Source organism: Leucopleurus acutus, assembly GCF_964270905.1.
Source record: "Leucopleurus acutus genome assembly, chromosome: 6".
Lineage (NCBI taxonomy): Eukaryota > Metazoa > Chordata > Mammalia > Artiodactyla > Delphinidae > Leucopleurus > Leucopleurus acutus.
This window is the reverse complement of record NC_139149.1, coordinates 86,842,197-86,849,995: the sequence shown is the minus strand read 5'-3', so window position 1 is coordinate 86,849,995 and position 7,799 is coordinate 86,842,197.

Below are 7,799 nucleotides of genomic sequence, written 5' to 3'. Positions count from 1 at the left end.
ATTTGAAAACTATTATAGGAATTAGACTTGAGGTTATTTAGTCTAGCCCCTCCATGTACTGATAAGTAGGGAATAAGAGAAGACTCTGCCATTAACTGAAAAATTCCAGGGACATCCTAAGGACTAACCCCAAACCTGGTATTCTCCAGGACACAAAAACTTATTTGTTTTCCTTGGAGATCTGAACCAGGAAGTTTCTTCTCACATTACTCCTAAAAGACAACCCCACCAGATGTATGTCAGGAAAAACCAACTAACTGAATTAAAATATGCAGAAATGCAGGGAAGAGAAGACTAAAGAAGGGAACCCAGAGAGAAATTGTGATGGTATTAAGAATGATTCTGTGTTTTTGTTTTATTTTATTTTAACTATTATTCATCCTGGATAATTTGTTTTGAAAATGGGTATCTAACTTATTCTATAAAGAGCTCAGTAATCAAGTAGCAGAAAGGTAACCATTCTGTCAGCACCTCAATAGCCCATAGGTGTGGGCATTGGAGAAAGGCACGCTCTCCAGGTGGGAATAGCTTTTCCAGGAGAGTAGCTTAATAAGGGGATCCTGACTGGATTTCAGCCCCCTCGTCCCCTTGGCTAGGGGCCCTTGCTCAGGGCACACAACACATAAATGTACACAGTGGCCATGCATGCTGGAGGACAAAAATTTGGAATTTCTGAGGTTGTTCACCCAGACCCAGAACTTGAATGCCATGTACAAAGTCAGGATAAATCCACTCTACCAAAATCTTTTTTCATTACTGGTATCTTCAACTGTTGGCACAATAATCTTAATCATCTGACCTTTTAGAGGCAATTTCCTCATCTTGGCTGGACAGATCAGGCTAAATGCTACATTTGGCCCTATTTTTAAATTGCCCAGATGGTGTGAATGGGTGTGTGGCGCAGGGTGCCCACATAGGCTGGGCTACTTCCAAGGACTATTTGTACCTTGGGTGTAACCAGCAGCTGCAGACAGGAGTGGGGAATGGAAGTGAAGGAATGGTAAGGGCAGGGTCAATGCCTTTCTTATCTGAGTAAAAGTGATTTCACCAATTACCCTGGGAAATGCTGAGCTTTAGTTTGGATTTCAGAGGGGTCACTCTTGGTCACCCATAAAATGGCAGCCAGGTATCCAACTCCCAAGTTCACACATAGTCACACAGCCAAACTGATTCCTTCCAGCCCTACCAGTGCAAATAGTGGCTGGAACTCAAAGACAAGCTTGTAGCTAAAACTGGCTTGGGTCCAAGCCCAAGCTAGCAGCCTGCAGCCCAAATCCAGCCCACCGTCTGCCTTTGAGCAGCCCATGAGCTAAGAATGTGTTTTTACATTGTGCATGGTTGGGAAAAAAAAAGTCAAAAGAATACTAATATTGTGTGATGTGTAAAAGTTACATGAAGTTCAAATATTCACAAATAAAGGTTGATGGGAACACAGACATATTCATTTGTTTCCATATTGTCTGTGGCTGCCTTTGCACTCCAATGGCAGAATTGAGTAGCTGCAAGAAACCGTATGGTCACAAAGCCTAAAATATTTACTATTTGGCCCTTACCAGAAAAAATTTGTCAATCCTAAGCTAAGACATTAAACATGTTAGAGATGGTAGATAAGAACATCTCAAAAAATAAGTTTCAGGCAAACCAATAAGACAAAGGCTATCAAATAGCCACATTCAAGTCTGAACCCATAATTAAGACTAAGTGATTACCCTGAGGATTAGGGTAGTAAAAAAAAGAAGGGACATGCAACGTCTACACTCTGCACTTGGTAAGCGTGGAGATAATAACACCGTGTTGCTTGCTGCCACATCTCCATCCTAGGCCACTTCTTAGAGCTGGGCAGGTGCTCATTAAATAGTTATTCAGTGAATGAAAAGGAAGGAGTAGGAAGAAACATAAACAAGTGAAGCAAGAGTTGCATAGGGTTAGGAGTGCAAAAGGGACCCCAAGTACAACGACTTGTCTACCCTCATGTAATATGTCACGATTCTTAAAAGGTAATAGAAATGCACGTTTTGGAAGCTAACATATCAAATGCTAAGTGTGTACCCAGGAGACTAAGAAATGACTACGTAACTACGGTGACTGCCATGATGCCCATTCAAGCCCACCTTGTCCCACTCCCTTCCGCAGTCACCAGACACTCGTCTATTTAGTCCAGAGACTAACTTCAGACTTGGAGATTAATGAGGGGAAGGAAATCAAATCTGAACCTCATGAAATAAACAGCACCACTTGTCACTGTTGATCTTTGATTAACTCGCTCTTTTTTCCGAACCAGGGCCTCTCTCTCTCTCTCTCTCTCTCTCTCTCTCTGTGTGTGCTTGCAGGTGACACCCACACATATCCTTCAGTGTTGGCAGAGATGCTCACTCAGATAACAAATGGAGTTCATGCTGCACATTTTCATCGTCGTGTGTCATCATCACCAAGCAAAACCACAACTATAGGAAAACAAAGCTGTTTGCTGCTCTTCTGTCTCAACTGACATTTCCACCCAGCTCTCACAATTTGTTCTTTGGAGCCAGAGGAGAATTTCAATCTGTCACTGAGATAGCTCTGCCAGTTGAAGTGTAAGTAGAACCCGATCCACCCCTACGCGAAGATAAATTCACCTTTCTGTGACTTTTTGTCCCCTAGAATTCCCAGCATTCCAAAACTTTTCACCGAGTTTACACAGGCAAATAAGATAAGGAAATGGGCTCGGGAAGTCCACATTCTGGCCTTTAGAGTGGCCTCAATAACGAGGTCAGCTCAGAACAGATGAAATATCCTTGGATCATCCATATTTAATCCTTAATGTTTTTCAAGCGTGGAACCCAGTGTCCATACCCTGAAAAGAACGAAAGGCACACTGAGGAAGTGTGCTCCATTCTTCCCTGGACAGTGGCCTGGGTCTCTAAGTGCTGAGAGCCTGGGAATCTTCAAGCGGAAAGCACTCATTCCTTTGGAATGCCACATCAGAGAAAGTTGGGAGGTCCTCCCAATCAGATTCATTCCAGAAGAACCAAACTTCTTCTGAGCACCACTATTGAAAAGCCAAGAGTTAGTGCCTCAGCTAAGGAGATGCAGATAAGGTAACAAACAAGTTTCTGGTGTGACTCCCAGACCATCCCATTTGCTGCTGCTTAGGGCAGTGGTCAGGGCCCCCATTATGATGGGTCCAGAATTTTCTTTGATTTTTCTCACTCATCCATTATCTCTGTTCCAGACAAGGGGAGAGAGGAGAAAGTGTACTGCTTTAAAAGGAATCAATCTCTTTTATCAGACTGGATTAAAAAAAAGTGAATTCAGGGCTGCAGCAAACTACACTCTTCACCTAGTTATGAAGTTAGAACGTGGTGGGAGGTCTGTTAGGTGAAGTCATGAAGTTTGCATTTTATTTCATTTTGCACTTGAGTTTCAAGGTGCTAGAACCTTCTCACAGAACTAGGTTACACTATTTATATTAGCCCAGTAAAGGAGTGCTTATTGAGCCGATACATTCAGTGCCGGAGTTTTTACCAACTTATCCTTCTCCAGTTGATTTGGTTTGTCCAATCAAACTCATGAGCTAAGTCTTTCTTGGAGTAACAGGTTTTGGTTATCTTTATTAAGTTTAATGAGCTCCATTTCGACGAAGAAAATAGTCCGTTTGGAGATGAACTCATAACACACCTATGTGACGTCAGGCCACACTCAAAGCACAATTTGCAATGAAGTAATAGGAGTTATTACATGAAATATCAGACCAGCTCTTGTGTCTCTTGTTCAAGGGCCTTTCCCTACCCACAAGAGGATAGCAGTGTGTGTGTGTGTGTGTGTGTGTGTGTGTGTGAGTGTGATGACTGATATGTCTGATTTGAATTGTCAACTTGCTCCAAATGCCACAATTTTGTTTGTCGTTGTTCTTTTATTTTAAAACTATTGCAAGCCATTAGCATGTTCAGTTATGACAAGAGCATGACAGGTGAAGAATCTGAAATTGTCTGTCCCCAGCATTCCCATCCTTGAGCTCTTTATGAATCACAGCCAGGCAAAGCATTTATAGAATTTGTTGGGGGCCAAGGGAGAAAAAATAAAAAGAAAGAGCAGCAGTTTAGTAGTCGGATGGGATTTTAACAACAAAGGCAACATTTTCAGAAGTCTTAGACTAAAGGCATGTTTAAAACATAGTCAATACTCCATTAAGAGGGAAGTTGGGGACTTCAATGGGAAATCAACTTAATTTCAACTGTGGCTTATTTAGCGTGACTTTTTAAGATGACTCTAACAGTATTGGTTTTCGTCACTGCACAAACATTTCTAAAATGTAAATGAACTTATAGCTACCAGGTTTGCTTTCACCAGGCTTGGCTGTGTGTATGTTTTACATCCTGTCTCACTAATAAAATGGATTTTTGAGCTTATTAATAGGAAAGTGGAAAACAGAACTGACTCTCTCCTTCTCAGAGTCTGATTAGTACATTTAGACTGACAATTAATTCATAAAGGCATGTGAAATTCACTCATTCAGTCGATAAATATTTGTTACCTGTCAGGCACTGTTCTGGGCACTGGAGATATGGCAATAAACAAAGCAAAGTTCAATCCCTCCTGGAGCTTGCATTCTAGTTTGGGGAATTAGACAGTGAACAAATAAGTTTAAAAGTCAGGTATAAGAAATGGTGAAATGCTATGGAAAAACAAACAAGCAAGGAAAGTAGATGGGGCTTGGGGAGATTTTACTAGGGTAGAAGGTGACACTTGAGCAGGGACGTGAAGGAAATGAAGGAGCAAGCCAGGTAGATATCTGGGGAAGAGCATTCCAGACAGTGGAAACAGTATGTGTAAAGGCCCTGAGGTTGGAACATGGCTGTGATATTTGAGGAGGAATATATCAGAAAGAATGTATATACTTATAAGAAAGAGATTTCCTCAGCCTCAAGAGCCCTTGCAGATACCAAAACCTGGGCAGTAACAGGTCTACAGCAGTGATGATTTTGGTTCTAGGTTCATCACTGCCACCATCTCCAACCTGCAGCATGTAGTTAAATTTAACACTTTGCGATCAATCCCCAGGCCTGCTGTTGCTCCTGTGCAGCAGTACAAAAGGCCAGGATGAGGGATATGATATCCATTTAACCACCAACATCCCCATTAAATTAGCCATGAGAACTAGTGGCTCAGTTAGTTAACCTGAGGGATTGATTGAGTTAAGGCTGAAGTTTGATCTCCCTGATAGAACATTTACATCACACAGAATGCACAGGTAAGCCCAGCCTGACATCTCAGAGATATAATCCATTGGTCTGATGAGAAGTTGTGACTAAAGCCAAGCAAACAAACCAGAAGTGTACTTTGCTTTGAAATGAAACTAATATTTAAAAGTCTGGATTTTTTTTTCAAGGCTAAACTAGAGATTTATAAAAAGGGTTTATCTCATACCTTTTTTAAATAACAGGTTTTCTCCAGATTCATCACCAAAAGTGAAGCATACCTGCTCTGAAAAACAGTATTAAAGCACAAATTTAAAACAGGCACATGGTAGTTCAGTAATTTTATCACTGAACACAGAACATAATGTATACTTGGTCTCTTTATTTATTTATTTTTGTTCGTTTGTTTGTTCGTTTGCAGTATGCGGGCCTCTCACCATTGTGGCCTCTCCCGTTGCGGAGCACAGGCTCCGGATGCGCGGGCCCAGCAGCCATGGCTCACGGGCCCAGCCGCTCAGCGGCATGTGGGATCCTCCCGGACCAGGGCACGAACCTGCGTCCCCTGCATCGGCAGGCGGACTCTCAACCACTGCGCCACCAGGGAAGCCCACTTGGTCTCTTTAAATTGGTATGCTCATCCCCAAATAAGTGAGCTCACAATCAAAAATTATAGAACCACTATTAATTATAAGACTCTTACAATAATAGCAGCAAATGGCATTGTTTTCTTCATAATTGCCATATCTGAAACTGTACCAGCATTGCTTCAACCACTGTTCTTAAACCATTTCTTGGTTCACAGTAATAGTGAAAACGGACTTCCCTGTTAACATTTCTACTTTGGTTCTGTTCAGAGTGAGTAAGAAAAATCTGAAGTATGATTCATCTTCAGTAAACCTATTTTTCCCATCAGAAAATAAAACCATTTATTACCAAAGAGCAAATCTTTCCATTTTTTAATTTATTTTTTGTCATTGCCCTTTCTAAAAATTCTCCAGCTCTGTCCTTTTCAAATTCAATCTGATAACTTGGATTAAGGAACTCTGTATGCCAAGAGGCTGGCGATTTGGCACATGTGTCAGTATAAATTCAACAGTTTTCATCACCCAAGGACTGCTAAGTTTGACCTTCTTTGAAATAATTTAATTCATGGAATGGAAGCCCATTTAAAAATCAACCAAAGTACAATATCCTCTGAATGGAATTATAAGATTTCTACCCCTCCCCATGTTACAAAAAAAAAAAAAAATAGAGAAGACCTCTTTATATACATAAAAGTGAGAGGCAGAATGCTGTACATCTTATTGCAAGCTAAAATATTTTGAAACAGGAAATGGGAGGGAGTTTAGAGGCTTTCAAATTTTGTAGCACCTCATCCCTGGGTAGTGAATTTAAATTTGTGTTATAATAGTCTCTTCCTTCTCAGGTCATTGCCCAGTTTAATTTTTATACATAGTTTATCTATATGACAATAATAATAATAGCTAACATATGTCAGGCATGGTACTATGTGCCAGGGCCAAGCAGAAAAAAAAAAGACAAACTTGAGACATGCCCTCATGGAAATGATAGTATAGGAACAGACATTTGTGATCACTATCTTCATTTTATAGTTGAAGAATCAGAGTCTTAGAAAGGCAGTGACTCGCCTGAGGCCAACTAGCAATAGTACTTGAGCCAGGCCTATCTGCCTCTAAAACCTAGACTTCTCCAACGTCTGAATGAATCGAAGCACTGAACAAATTATAAGGGCAGCAGTAAAACCATTCTTCAAGGTCCCCAGACATACTCCAGTTGACCCAAACTGGAGCCAGAAAAATATTCATGGTGTTTCCAGGGTCTGGCCTTGCCTGGTATCTTGAGAACTTTGATGCTATCTCAAAAGCATCAAACACTTTTCCATGTCGGTGGACCTCCAGGGTAAACAGGCAACTGAACCACAGAGTTCTGGAGCTCTGAGCCCTAAAGCACAGAAAGTCCCAGAAAGAAGCTCTCACCATTTCTCCTTCTGCCTTCTGTCTTCTAGAAAACTCCTACCAGATGCCAGCCACCCCTGCGGCATGTGGCAAGAATTGTGTTGTTCCCTTCAGAAGTTTCTCGAGACCCATCCCTCATACTCTAATGGATGCTAACATCCCTTTTTCACAGTAACGTCACTTCTCCAGGAGATGCACTCTCAGCATCCTGCTGTAGATCTCCATGCAGACAATAAAGAAACCAACTGAGCAAACCTAAAATACATGGAACAGAAAAGGCCCCTGTATGATTCGACTGAAATGAGCTGCTAAACAAATAACCCTTCATAGTATTCAAATAATTTTGACATCAAGTGACCTTATTTCCTGACACATCCTTCCTTGGTGTGGGAGGACTACTTTATTCTTTTGAAATCATATTGTGACGATTACCTTGAATTCCCATCACAGGGAGTAAGGAAAGCAAGTTGGTTTACCTCCCATTGCTCTGAAGGGATTCCATTGGTCAAAATGACTAATAGGACCAGAATTCATCAAAAAGAATGTCTACATCTTTACAAACTAAAATAAAACAGCATTAAATAGGAACTAAGTGACTCATTTCATGAGTGAGAGACAGTGTTTTAAGGGTTTTTTAAATGTTTAT